This window comes from Podarcis gaigeae, assembly GCF_964106915.1.
Source record: "Podarcis gaigeae genome assembly, chromosome: 7".
In the NCBI taxonomy this organism is placed as follows: Eukaryota; Metazoa; Chordata; class Lepidosauria; order Squamata; family Lacertidae; genus Podarcis; species Podarcis gaigeae.
In genome coordinates, this window is record NC_139683.1 from 75,564,471 (window position 1) to 75,579,420 (window position 14,950).

At 44.4% G+C, this 14,950-nt stretch overlaps 2 protein-coding genes across 3 annotated transcripts in view; one reads left to right on the forward strand and one right to left on the reverse strand.

The window, feature by feature from the left end:
• The window catches only part of LOC310848329 (dynein axonemal heavy chain 3-like), a 622,604-nt gene that overhangs the window by 584,952 nt on the left and 22,702 nt on the right, over positions 1-14,950 (forward strand). The window lies entirely within an intron of this gene.
• BASP1 (brain abundant membrane attached signal protein 1) overlaps positions 1-14,950 on the reverse strand; it is a 79,273-nt gene that overhangs the window by 63,291 nt on the left and 1,032 nt on the right. The window lies entirely within an intron of this gene.

Genomic DNA, 14,950 nt, shown 5'->3' on the forward strand with positions numbered 1-14,950 from the left:
ATGGGACACACCAGGACATTGACACATGTTGTTCCTTTTAAAAATGGATTCCTTGCCTGAAGAGGCCTTACAAGAGTTTCACCACAGAAGCTTAACCTCTACAACCATGCACCAGTGGAGTATCAAACCACCTTCTAGACTTGGCAGGAGAAGGGCCAGCAGCTTGTCAGGAGAAGGGCACATTGCCAAATCCTCTCCTGTCATCAGTCACCTGAAGGGACACAGCATGAAGCCTCCTCATGATTTCCGTATATTTATACACTCCGGTGTCGTTGTTGAGCCTTGTGTAAAAGCATGGGAAAACAACTAGTGCTGTGGCGCACACACACAGTCAGGATGTGTGTAGTTTGGCCAACTGGGCAGCAGGGAATCTGGCATCTGCTACAACATTCTGTGGAGAACTCTTGCTGTTTTCTTTCTCAAGGCATTGTGGCTTTTTGAAGAGGACACGGAAAAACACATGGTCACTGTGAAGAAATGGTTCAAAAGACACAAGGAGCTCTGGGCAGACTGTCTAGATCCGATATGAATTTCTCCCAGGAGGTAGAACACACATGGCATGTCAAAAATGTACAGCTACACATAAAAATGTCAACAGGAAAAACCGTTTGTTTGTAAACCCATGTGCCAGATAGATGTTTTCAGCACAGAGCCAGGACTAGCCCTGGGTCCCTGCTGAGTGCACAGTGGTTGGAAACCCAGATCTGCAAACACAACATTGTTAAAAAAAAATACACCAAGTCTCTGCTTTGCCTTTGCTGCTTCTCCTTCCTTCCTCTTTGCATTTGACTGTATCAGGGCATTCCCCCCAAATCTAAATTAGGTGACAACTTGACTTTTGCACTCAAAATACCACCTTGCAACTAATTAAGTGCATGCATGCAAATAATTATAATTTGCATACGCCTTCTTTCCTCTATACAGGAGTATAAAATGTAGATTCCCCCCCCCACCATATAAAGTACACTGAACTCCATACATGCTTCCAGATCCAAAATTGATTTTTTGTGCCTAGTTCTCAGAAGACCAGGATAGAAGGAACAGAAGCTATATTACTTTTTTCTTGTTGCATGCCTCAGTATAACCAACAGTCAATTAATTAATGAGTCATGCAAAGGAATATGCTTCTTAAGAGAGGAAGTAAAATTTTGTTCCTTGGGCTTTTAAAATAAATGGTTGCACTGGGGCTTGCATTGCAAGTTTTATTTCCCAGCATTCTAGCCACTACACAGTAGCTCTCCTATTCCGGCATCTTCCCATTTTTTGATCACAGCTATATACCGTCCAGTATATTCCATGAGGTCAAGCAGATTCTTCTGTGGGTGCCTGATTTTTACTGCACCATAAGCGTTTTCTGATTGCAAAATGAGAACCCCTTTGCAATACAGTCACCAAAAGCCAGCATTGCACACCTCACAGTTAGGAACAGCAAACTCCTCCTAAATCCTTGTCTCTCCCCTCTCATCGCCCAGTTTAACCAACAGAGCCTAATTTCACCTGCTATCCATGTGCTGTATGTAACTAGAAACAAAGGCACAGATTTTAGTGTGCACACACACAGGGAGAGAGGGAGAGAGATCTGTAGCAATTTTGCGAATACAGTGGTACCTCGGGTTACATACACTTCAGGTTACATACGCTTCAGGTTACAGACTCCACTAACCCAGAAATATTACCTTGGGTTAAGAACTTTGCTTCAGGATGAGAACAGAAATCACACAGCGGCAGCGCGGCAGCAACGGGAGGCCTCATTAGCTAAAGTGGTGCTTCAGGTTAAGAACAGTTTCAGGTTAAGAACAGACCTCCGGAACAAATTAAGTACATAACCAGAGGTACCACTGTATAAGCAAGGGGTGGAGAGTGAAGCTAAACTGCAGGATCTAAGATTTACAATAAGCCACATTTGCTTGGGAGTGGGGCATGAGGGAGGGATTGCCCAAGAATATTAGTTGGCAGAGAGAAAGCCATGGGGCCCATGCAATATTTAAGAATGTGTTATCTGTCTTTGCATAAAGAAGAAACGCCCTCCATAATACAGCTTCCTTCCAAGTGCTTGTTGTGGGCATCCATTTGTGCCTTTGGGAGTGAAGTCAAACTGTTGGAAGGTTGCAGTGCCTGCTGCGGTTGTAGAGACTGATATGGGAGAGACATGTTTTGTTGCAGCTGGGGCAGGTGAAGATGTCCGGTTGTGCTGCTGCAGATGCACCATCGTGTTTCTTCTCTCTGCGTTCCTTCCAGCGGTCTTTCCTCCTCTGGTCACTGCTGTGGATACAGGACCTGGCCATCTGTCTCCAGGCACTGTGGTCATCTGCAAGGGATTCCCACAGGGTTGGATTGATGCTGCCAGCCTTCGTGTCACATTTGCTGAAATCTTTGTAATGTGGAGTTGGTCTGCCAACATGCCCGAAGCAAATTGCCCATGGGGATCCTGCCATCTTCCATTCTGCGGACATGAGCAAGCGAGCATAGACATTGATGGGACAGGAGTGCAAACACGCAGAGATTGTGGGATTGAGAGGACACACTTCTGTTTGAGGCTCTGTCCTGCCATGTGATGCCCAAAATCTTCTTGATGGAAGGCGCTGCGGCATCGCTGCTGGTGGTTGCAAGCTGCCCAAGACTCATTTCCATAAAGCTAAACACACATGCCTAGTAGGCCTTCAACATGATATTGGACATTAGCATCACATTTTCCCATACTCCTTTGGAGAGGTGAGCCATTCCCATAGCTGCCTTCTTCTGGATCAGCATCGAGGGAGAGGCTGCAGGTTATGGTGGAACCCAGGGAGACAAAATTGTCTACTACCTCAAGTGTGTGGTCACCAATCCTGATGTGTGGAGTGCTGGTGATGTCCTGACCCAAGACGTTGGTCTTTGTCAGGCTGATGGTAACACCGAACTCCCTGCAGGCTTGGGGAAACAACCCATGTGTCTCTGTAGACTGCAGTAGTTCTCAATCTGTGGGTCCCCAGACGTTGTTGGACTACAACTCCCATCATCCCTGAGCTCTGGCCTTGCTAGCTAGGGGTGACGGGAGTTGTAGTTCAACAACATTGGGGGACCACAGGTTGAGAAAGGCTGCTGTAGAGCTTTTTCTGAGTGTGCATGGATTCCATCTTTTTAAGAACTGCGGATAATCAAGCCAAAAGTAAGAAATTTCCAGCTACACTGATTTCAGTGGGAAAGATTTAATTTCATCTGTCTCAACAGGATAGATAAATAAAATGCCTTTAAATGTGTCCTGCTTGTGACCATTCATAGCAGTAAGTACAAACGTTTACCATTTTTTTGTTCACACATATTGGGGGGTGAGGGATAAGCATTCCTTGTGTCAGCTTGTGAGATGTTGGGGAAAGAACTGAAAAGTTTTGTATTTGAAAAAAGCAGAAAAACTGGAAGGCAAAAGGCACTGTGGAAATGGGAAGTTTCTCTTTTCTTCTTTGTTTCATTCATTTGACAGGTGCAAATTGTAATGAAACTATCACCTCTCTCTTTAAATAAGATGTCAAGATGCTATCGGGATCCAGAAAGCAAGAAAAATGTGGCACATGTGATATTGCAATGCTGCAGGGGAGAGATCCATCGTACGAGTGCTTTCCATTCTCCACAGGCATTTTTTCATACAGTATCTTGAAACCACTTCCTAATGCATTAAGCCTCCATTACACGTTGCATATGGTTTCTATTTTCAAATCTCCGATGCTTTTAGGAATTTGTTCCTTGACTTCATTCATTGGTGCCTGGCTGCAATTAGCGTTGACTGACAAGAAGAAGGCCAGCCGTTTCTCTCCCCCTTACCCCACTTCCCAAATTTTCTGTTTCCTGACTCAGCTCAACAACTTAATCCAAAACATTCATCTTTTAGAAGGGATTGTTGTCTGGCAGGAAGACATCTTCTCTAGCGTTTTTCCTGTTTGGGCACTTTTCTTTTTTTCTTCACAAGATGGAGCCAGAACCAGAGAGAAAAGGAAAACACGAATCATATGTGATTTCTCTATGAAAAAACAATTTGTATTGTTCATCATCGTCAGGTGGAACCTGATATTTAAAGAGGGTGCAAATCTATTGTCGATTTGACTGCATAGGATGTTTAAAGATTTGTATTAGCGCATGGTTTTCCATTAAGTGCTTCTTTTTGCACCATTAACAGTGGCTTTGCATTACTTCCAGGTGCTGTGCAGTAGATGACACACACAGCAGCAAATTGAATATGGAAAGCAGCTAGGAACAATTAATCCTACTGCAGCAATTCCTACATTTGTGTGCCACAAGAGAACTGCTGGCATGCCACATGAAATAAAAAATTAATGGCTTCTTTCAGCCCCAAGTACCCGCCCATGGCTGCCTCAGCGCATCATTCGCTGTTTTCACTGGCCTGGCCACTTTCCCATTGGTTCTGCTGGTGCAAGGTAATTCAGCCACATCTTTACATTGGTTGTGACTGGATCGTTTTATCACACCAAGGCAGAGACTGGGAAGAAGGCCCTTACTTCAGAAGAAGCTGCTCACTGTATCTCCGCCCTGGTCCAGTCGAGAACAGTGGCTCAGGGCTTTTCCACGCTTACTTTTTGGCCCACTCTTTCCAGACAAAGGTCCGCACTTTCATGCTCCGCACCCAAGTGTAATTTTTCTTTTGCCCTGAAATTTCCCCCACGAAAACCCACTCTCTCGAGCTGAATCGGAGCAAATGTCAATTCGGGTTTTGCATAGATTGACATTTGTTCCAAGTGAGCTTTTAAAGAGCAGGTTTGCTAAGGGAAGATAAGCCTTCAGCTTGCAGATTCTCAATGTAAAACTTTGCAAATGTTCAGAGTGAAGTGTGCCTCCTACAAAGGTGGATTTAGAGGAGTTTGAGTAGTTTGCCTGCACTGGGCGCCAAGACGAGAGGGAGCTGCAGGGGGCGCTGCAAAAATGACTTAGAACAGAAGGCAAGAGAAAGGGAGGTACCAAATTTTGGCATCGCACAGGGGATTGCTGAAATTTGAATGCCACTGCCTCCAGTTTCAATTCAGACTAAAATGTGACTCGGTTGTCAGAAGCTTGGGAAACACTTGCTTGCCGGCATGCAAATAGTACATTATGTTGACCATGGTTGTAATTATAAACTGCAAACATACCTGTGTAACCAATGTTCACTTTCCAGAGCAGAAAATCAGCTTTGGGAGTGTTTGAAAACAGTGTTGGAAAATCCCATTGTTCTAGGGGCATTTTGTGACAGAGAATTCCATTGGCGTGAGAGGTTTCTGAGCTCTGGGCGCAGTACTGTGCCTAAGATTTCAGATTAAAACTGCAGAGTGGAAGGAAAGGAGGACCTTTTTCTGCCTCCCCACTTCCAGCTGCTCTCTGAAGACTGGAGAAGAGACCCTCTTAAAAATATTAGGGGTGTGGGCAAGGGAAGGACTATTACCATGTTAAAAATGAACATAATATTTTAGCTGCAGTTCATTGATGTTCCGCTTTGTATTCTTGTTATTAAAAAAGCATGCCTAGACATTCTGTTGTTGCACCCATAACCGAGGTTTAAGGTGCCATTTAGCTTCTAGTTTCCATATCTCAGTTTCTAACACGGTATACAATGTGCTTTATAATTATTTTCTGCTTTTGCCTTGTAACTGTAAGAACACCAGCAACCTCTTTACACTGCAAGTCTGCAGGTGGGGCTTGCTTTTAACATCATCCTTGTACAATGCCTACATTTTCAAGACACTTTGTAGACTCTACATTATGATTACTGCCACAGCCACCCGGTGAGATTCTTGGGCAGACAGCTACACGAATGTTATTGGCCCAGAGATGGAAAGAAGATGAAGTTCTTACCAGAGACGAATGGCAGATGAAGTTGATGGACTATCCAGCGGTTCTCAACCTGCGGGTCCCCAGATGTTGTTGGACTACAACTCCCATCATCCCTGAGCTCTGGCCTAGCTAGCTAGGGGTGATGGGAGTTGAAGTTCAACAACATCTGGGGACCCAAAGGTTGAGAAAGGCTGGACTATGCCAAAATGGCTAAAATGACAGAAAGAATCAGAAATTAGGAAGACCAAAATGTTAATAAGGAATGGGGGAAACATAGAACTTATCTTAAAGACCATTGTAAACAGTTAAAATCGTTAGTAGGATTGGAATACTACTTGTAGTTAAGGGTAAATTCTGGATACAATGGAGATGTAAAAGATTTGGATCATCCTAAAAGATGCGGGAGGAAAGGATTAATAGGAAGTCCAGGAGATTCCTTAGAATCTTGTTTTTATTATTTATGCTTGATATATCTCTGTAAAATTTTAATTTGAAAAACCAAATAAATAAATAAATAAATAAATAAATTTAAAAAGAGATTCGTGGCTTGGGATGGAGTCTGCGGAACCATTCTCCAGAACCAGTGAGGAGGCTGTTTCCTGTCACTAAAAAAAAACCATTTATCTAAATCAACTCCTTCTCCAACACCATTATCTTACCCTTACTGTTCTGCTCAATTCTGGCTTCCCTCAATATTCTTCTGGACTGTGAGTGGACATTTTGCCACATGCAGAGGAGCAATACAGGTAACCAAGCTAACTTAAGAAAAGCCAACGTGGAAGTTTGGTCTCTATGAAGTATCAGGTCAACATAGAGTCACAGTTCCAGAACCACCTAGGCTCTAGCCATAATATCCAGCCCAACACACCATACCAGTCAACTGTCCCGGATATCCAGTTTTTTGGGGAGGGCGTTCTCACATGACGTGCACAGAAGATGGCCGTCCTGGTTTTCCAGTGGGATGTGTTGGAGGCTATGCACACTGGTCAGGGGTCCATGCATCTATCTCTTAAATGAGGGGTAGAAGACATGCGAATTAATCCAGAATGCGGCAGCTAGACTGGTGACTGGGAGTGGCCGCCAAAACCATGTAACACCAGTCCTGAAAGACCTACATTGGCTCCCAGTACGTTTCCAAGCACAGTTCAACATGTTGGTGCTGACCTTTAAAGCCCTAAATGGCCTCAGCCCAGTATACCTGAAGGAGTGTCTCCACCCCCATCATTTAGCCGGGACACTGAGGTCCAGGTTCAAGGGCTTTCTGGCAGTTCCTTCATTGTGAGATGTGAGGTTACAGGGAACCAGGCAGAGGGCCTTCACGGTAGTGGTGCACGCCCTGTGGAATGCCCTCCCAGCAGATTTCAAGGAAATAAACAACTATCTGACTTTTAGAAGACATCTGAAGGCAGCCCTGTTTAGGGAAGTGTTTAATGTTTGATACTTTATCGTTGTTTTTAATATTCTGCTGGGAGTCGCCCAGAGCAGCTGAGGAAACCCAGCCAGATGGGCGGGCTATAAATATGATGATGATGACTTCTCACCCAGTCTTTGTGCTGTGGCGTACATAGGCATTTACTGCATGGAGTGCCACTGTCTTCATACTCTGGCAGCTACTATTGGTGAGGCTCCACTATGGTGATGGTCTATGCTATAAATGATACAGAAAGGGGAGGACCAGATGTCAGTTTTCCCCATGGCACCTGCAATATGCTCCAACCTCAAGGCGAGGCTTATTTTCCCTATTTCCTGGTTGCAGTAATGTAGGCCTCTTGTCCTGATGGGGATTAGGGGGAAGAGGACCACTTTAGTCATTCTGTTACTGGTTGAAGATCAAGGTGGGGAGGTTTGAAATATAAGGCCATGCTCAAGAGGAACTTCTAAATGCATCAAGCCCTGTGTAAGTGTGTGTAAGCTACCTAGCGCTATTACTCAGTGACAGGACAAAGGAACTCTGCACATGCCCAGTAGCACTGTACTGTTATTTCATGTATCTGAAGAAGTGTGCATGCACACAAAAGCTCATACCAAGAACTAACTTAGTTGGTCTTTAAGGTGCTACTGGAAGGAATTTTTTTTGTTTTGACTATGGCAGACCAACACGGCTACCTATCTGTAATTGTTATTTCATGTTATTGCTATTTAGACAAAGCGTGGGCCCTGGAAATTGTTCCTTGCCGAGAACAAAAAACCACCTGCACCGCTTCCAGATACGGCCTAGGACCCTCGTACATACGGGACCGCCTCTCCTGGTATGTCCCACGGAGGACCTTACGGTCTTCAAACAAAAACACCATGGAGGTCCCGGGCCACAGAGAGGTTAAGCCGGCCTCGACCAGAGCCAGGGCTTTTTCGGCTGTGGCCCCGATCTGGTGGAATGCTCTGTCACAAGAGACAAGGGCCCTGCGGGACTTGACATCTTTCCGCAGGGCCTGCAAGACAGAGCTGTTCTAAGGCACAGCCTGACCCCCTCCTTTGGTAATTCTTCACAGAACTCTAGCCCAATGGTTGCCATTAATTTGATTTGAACTGATTTTATAATGAATTGATTTTAGAATGCTGTATTATTTTACTGTAGTTAGCCGCTCTGAGCCCAGCTTTGGCTGGGGAGGGCAGGATATAAATAAATTATCATTATTATTATTATTAATAATAATAATTCACTAGTTAGGTAAAGGACTAGATAAATTAGCTCATAGTCATATACAAGTATTAGCCAGGCTTCAAGCATCTCATGGGTCAGTTAAAATTCACTAGCACTACCTAAAGCCTATAATCAGGGCTGATCTCTATGTTAGCTACAGGCAGGCTTATCTCTATGTTAGCTACAGACAACTCAGTATTGCAAGGCTCCATACACTACTCCATTTATTGATTCAGCAGGCAAACTCTGGCACTGGTTAGACTCACCTCAGGCTCTGAATTGCGCCCATGCCACTCTGTGGGTCTCCCTTCCATTTTGCCACCCCCAGCAGCATCCACACCTGGGAACCTTTGGTCCTATAGATGCTGATGAACTGCAACTCTCATTGGCCCACCAAGCATAGCCAACAGCCAAGGATGATGGGAGTTGTATCTCAGCAACATGTGTAAGGCGAAATGTTCCCCACACCTGTCTGTATCCTTTCCACCTCTTCCCAACGTCTACACTTGGCTGTAGCACCACTAGCAAGAGATTCTGTGTGCCTTCTCCATTTTGTCTACTCTGAACTTCTCGGGCCTTCTCTTTACAACTCTTCCCTCAGCTTCTCTCCTTGCCACTGCTTGCTTCCTTATTTTCAGTAGCCAACACACCCACACTTGACCTCTGCTCCAACCTCTTCCTAGCTTCTCCTACCAGGGGCTGTTCCTCCACCGAGACAAATTTCACTGCTCCTTTTTAGGAGGATCATTTATCCTCCCCTCAGCTGCAACCCCTGAAAAGGGAGAATATACTTCCTCTCGTTTCTGGGGAACAACAGAAAAGACCTCCAAGTTTTCATGGGAGAAGGAAGGGCTGGATTTCCCTAATTAAATCCTGTTTTTGAACAAGTCCCAGAGCAAGTGTGAAGCACCTAAGAACCTCCCCATTCTGCTGCGGTTCCTCTGCTAGTGGCGTCCAGGAGTTCCCCTTGGCCTTTTGGCCTGCCTCCAACAGAAAACAGGACCGGAAGATCCTGGCACACCTTGCAGAGACGATGGGCAGCCAGGTGATTTCCACCCCCAATTTTTTAAAAACAAACAAACAAACAAACAAACAAACAAACAAACAAACCACCACCTCATTTATGTAAGGCAAACCAAGCCCTTCCCCACAACCACCACCACCACCACCACCACACACACTAGATAAAGTCTCCTGCACCACTTCTGGTTTTTGAGTGATTTCTTTTCATTTCCACTCTAAATTGCTGAAAAAAGCTGGGCCGAAAATCCTGGCCCTGCTCTAGTCGATGGCCTCAGATTCCTCTTCTTCCTGTTCCTGCTGGTGCCTTGGGAGCTCATTCATTTCTAGCAACCCAGCCCCATGCTCTCCCATGCCAAGAAACCCAAAGTCTGCCTTCCCGGTAAATTATGCAGATGTTTCCACTAACATAGGAAGCTGCTATGTAAAGGCCATTGGTCCATCTAGTTCAGTTTGGCGAGGTTTCAGACTGGGATCCTTCCCAGCCCTACCTGGGGATACCAAGGGCTTGAAGCTGGGGGCTTCTGCATGCTAAGCAAATGTTCTCTGTCTTTACAGGCACTTGCGAGATGTGCATCCTATATCCTGTTTGCAAAACAGAACATAGTCTCAGAATGTCAAAGGTTCTGTCGGGAATGGGAGGGAAAAGGACAAGGAAGAAGTGTGGAATGTAACATAAGCAGTCAAATACAACATTTCCTGTTTGCCTAGAGTGGACATGCAGGGAATGTCGGTCCAGCCAATTGAACTTCCTATTACACCTGGTCTGGAACATCCTTCCTTTTCATGTGACCAGGTAAGGTGGGCGTGACCCTTCCAGACCCCACAAAAGGTCCAGTCACGTAGCCACCTTCCTTTTTTGATGCCGTTTCTTCTCTTGGACTACACTGCTGGCTCTCAGCCAGCAACATGTGGGATGAATTCCCATATGGGATGAACTAAAACCCTCTTCTGTAACTCTAAGCTAAAGCCTGCCTTCAGGGCTCCAACTGTGAAATGAATGTGAGTAAACTTATTACTTTTAAAAGAAGACTGTTGTGTTTTTATTCTTTTAGGAGGGAATCAAAGGGGTCTTACCAGGAATAGTAGAATTTAAGAGATTCTAACGAATCTGCAACTAGCTTCCTGCTGTGGAAAGAGGGGAATGTACTCTGCTGTATGAATAAACTCACTAGCGTGAGTTAGGAAGGACAATATTTAATCAATATATTGTCTCCTGCTACCCACAACATTCCAACAAGTAGTGCAGACATGGCTGTGTGGGTGGCAAAAGGAATGAGGAAATAAGAGATTTAGGAGAACCAGAAGTTCTACCCCTTCCCTACATTTAGTTTCTGATCTTTCAGGTGACATGGTTTGGACACACTTTTCTTGGAAACCATGTGGGCTAGGAATCTTTTCAAAACAAAGAAGTGAAAGCCCTATGCTCTCACTCGGTGAAATTTTGCACATCAAAATCACATCTGTAGAATTAAGGGTCTACTAGAATAAGGCAATTAGCAGCCCAATACCCAAGCAAGCTGACTTGGAAGCAAATCTCATTGATTTATGTGGGTTTATGTCCAAGATTACTTGGAAGTGTGCCCTACTGACATTTACTTGGAAGTAAGCTCATTTGAACTCAGTAGAACTTACTTCAAAACAGTCATGGGATCGGGCCATGTTACTTCTCCAGATGACACTTATCAATAATTGTTCCTCAGGAGGTCTTGTTTAGTACTGGCTCTTAACTGTTAAAAATGACCATAGAACTTCATCAGTCAACTTGAACCCAATCCTACATATTATGTAGAAGCAAGTTCCACTGATTTCAGTGAGATATACTTTTGGTTGCTATGTTAAGGATGCGAGCACCAACCACTTACTCAAAAGTAACATAGTTAAAAAGGTAAAGAGAATTTATGATGCGAGAGGAGGAATCCATTTTATATTGTGGGTTTCAGCAATTGCTTATTAATAAAACAAACCTACTTCTGTTTTCTGTGGAAAAGATATTTTTAGAAGTACAACTGATGACACAAATTGCTTGGTCAGCAGATCAAAATGTCAGCTGCAACAAGGGATTGCGAGAAAGACAGATGAATACAGGATGCTTTAGAAAATACAAATTTTATTTGTAGCTTCTGGTTGCAGTTACTTACGCTGCCATTTTTGCAGATGGCCATGATTTCACAGACCACATGGGCATGGTGCAGTTTTGGAACTATGCTATATTTCATTTTTTAACAAAAGCTGAAATATTTCTTATCTTCTACTTTCTTTTGATACATGGGGGGAGGGGAGCAAGAAAGGCTATAAAGAATATTGCAAGCAGAAGATTCGACAAGTTTGGGCAGTGTTGGTAAACAGCATGCAGCAAGGGGACTGGCAGATCTGGGTTTTTTTGCAGAGCAGTGTTGTGTGATGTGCTTCCCCAACAGTTATTTCACTAACAAATTTCCTGAGTTACCCAATCAGCTGTTTTGACAAGTTAACATGTGAGGAGCTGCTGGTTTCCTGTCAGCAGTTTTACTTGACTGGGGAAAGCAGCTTTCACCATTAATATGCAGCCACTAATAGGTGACAAAAGTGGTAGTGGTGACTTCTTTCCTTCGATTCATGCTCCTCCTCTCCATCTAAAACTTCACTTTCTGTTTTCTTCTCCAAACCAGCTGTGCTGCTCAGTAAAACAAAGGGAAATAATCCTACCCACATTCTATATGTCTGACCAACTATTGATCAGTTATTGGGTCAATACACTAGGCATTCCAAAAGCACAAATCCTTTTGCTTTGAGGATTTGGGTTCTGTGCATTTTTACTGCTGTTTGTTTGTTTAGGTAACTGATTAACCTGCAGTAAGATGTGTATGTGTACGTATATATATGTATGTATGTACTGTATGTATATATATATATACACATATGTGTGTTTTTGTGTGTGTGTGCATATACTACTACAGCTGTTGTTAAAATATACCATGCTACTGTTTGCACTGTAATAAATCTGGGAATCTTGTGCCAGCCTTTAGCAAAGTCCCCTCCCCTCTTCCCCCACTCTGAGACTGTGGTTCTCAGATATATTCTGTCACTTGTTGTTTTTTATGTCCTGTGGGCAAGGCAATAAACTGTTGATGGACTGACTCTGAGGCCTGTGGACAGACATTACCCAATCAGCATTCCAAGATATCTCAAAATCCTGTGTTTGGCTGGATCGACAGTTCTAATACATAGATAGATAGATAGATAGATAGATAGATAGATAGATAGATAGATAGTTGGGTCTAGAAGTAGAAATTCAGATGTGACAGCTCCTGTGTGTTGGCAAATTCTTGATTAGATCTGTGCCTGGGTAAAGCTGCAAATCCAACCAGTTCATCACTGTGGTTTCCTCTAGACTAACTAGCAAAGGTTGAGCCTGGTCATTTGCATCAGCCTTCCATGTGAAGAAGACAATGTTAACACACATAGGAGCATGGTAAACTTGTCGTCTCAATTCCCACATTGTGCGTAGATGTTTGTACCTCCCAAACAGCTGTGTCTAAGCAAATGGTGCTTCTGCAGATCCTTCCCCCAGCTCTTATAAATGGAAGAATTCGAGTATGATGCCAAGGTTTCCACCAGGAACCAAAATCTGAGTGTGGGCTCACTACTAAACTAATTCATCCGTATTATCCTGCCAAAATGCTGCCTGTGGAGGGTTTTGCCACACTTCAATTGCAGATGTGGGGGTGGGGGGGAATGGGCATCTGTATCCACTGTACAGTACATCTTGGTAAATCCCATTTCTTGAAATGAATGGAGAGAAGGTTGGAAAGAAGAGAACTAAATGGGGAAAAAACCCAGGACTGTATAGGAAAAAATGCAAGAGAGGAGGAGTGTGTCTCCCTCTAGGTGGAGGAATTTGGCAGACAGTGTCAGCCGGGGTGCTTCCTATAGCGACAGATTCTTCACAGTATCATTAAACACGGACTTTAATTGAACTAGGTACACGGAAGTTGCCTAATTGTCCTCTTCTAATGGATCGGCCTCATTAGTGTACTTCATTTGGTACCCCCAAAATGTTTGCAGAAAAGATGGCCAGCCTAGCAGATAATAGACAGGGTGGGGGAAAACGCATTGAAATGGTTGCCCCTATTCCTCAGCACAGTTCTTTGAAGGCCATTTTGCAAGATACTAGACAGTGACGATTTTCCAGAGCCTACACCCCAGCATGGCCATTTCTTTACCCTTCCCCCCTCCACCCCCATATTCATCTAGATTAGAAGCAATTTTTTCACTGCTACATTGGAAAAGGAGTTGTGATAGTATGGGTGGACTGATGCACAATCTTAACCGCGAACAGAGATCACCAACGCTTAATATTAAGCAGAATTTAATTCACATGGGCTTGTAAAATTGATGCTGAGTCTACAATCTCCCTCTCCCTCTGCCCCTTTAAATCCACTGGAGCATTTAACAAGGTCCTTATGCAAGATGGATCTGCTGGCAAAAAAAAAAAGGATTCCCTCCAATGCTGTCCTACAGGTTTGTGGAGATCCTTATCTCAAGATGCCTGCCTTTGTTCTGCCAATTCTGATAAGTGCCTGACTAACGATGGAGAGAGACTTGCCTCGTCCGTCTTCCCCACCCTGCTCTGCTACGCATGCGCGAGGCGAAGACAAAGGAATAGGTAATTACAAGAGAGTTTCATTCATTTTCCCTGCAGTATCGCCAAAAGAGGAGCCCAGCTGGGAGGTTTTCTCACCCAACACCGACCCGGTGTCGTAGACGACGTGTGAATGCGCTGGCCTCGGGGACGGCTACTTGAAAAGGCATCCCCCCCAAAAAGAAAGCGTGGTACCCGGGAGCCTCATCTCCGGGAGCCACTAAGATGCGCTCGTTTTCATGTGCCATGATTCGGTGCCTAACGCAGCAGAGGGGTGGAGAACGGAGAGAAACTGCAGGATCTCTGATTTACAAGGAACCACATTTGCTTGGGGGTGGGGAGAGGAAGCCGGGAGGGGGCTTGCTATGCATATTCATGGCGGAGAGGACGAAGCCACGGGGATCCATGCAGTATTCCTAAACTCCACAGAGATGATGTGGATCTTTGCATTAAAGCAAAAAAAAATCCCCAAACTAAGACACAAACGCTTCTGGTCTTGCAGGCAGGGTGGGAGATTAAAATGTTTGTGGCCACTGCTATCCTAGCCCCCCACCCCACCCCACCCCCTCCTCGCCTGTCTTTCTTTTTCACCCCACACTCGCGACCAATAATAAAACCAGAAGCTCTTTTCTTCAGGATCGCCTAAGCAAGAACAATCGCACAGTGTAACACCCCAGGATGGTTTTAAAATAAAAAATTGGCAGGCGTCCACTTTACATCTCGCCTGCCCTCTGCTAAGAGAAGATTGAAGGGGTGATTTAAAAAGAAAGAAGGAGGGGGGGGACACGTTTAGCCAAAATACACACGCACAGACCGTTTAGGAGTTTTCTCCAAAGTGCTCCACAGGTAATATAACTGCGAAAAACCAT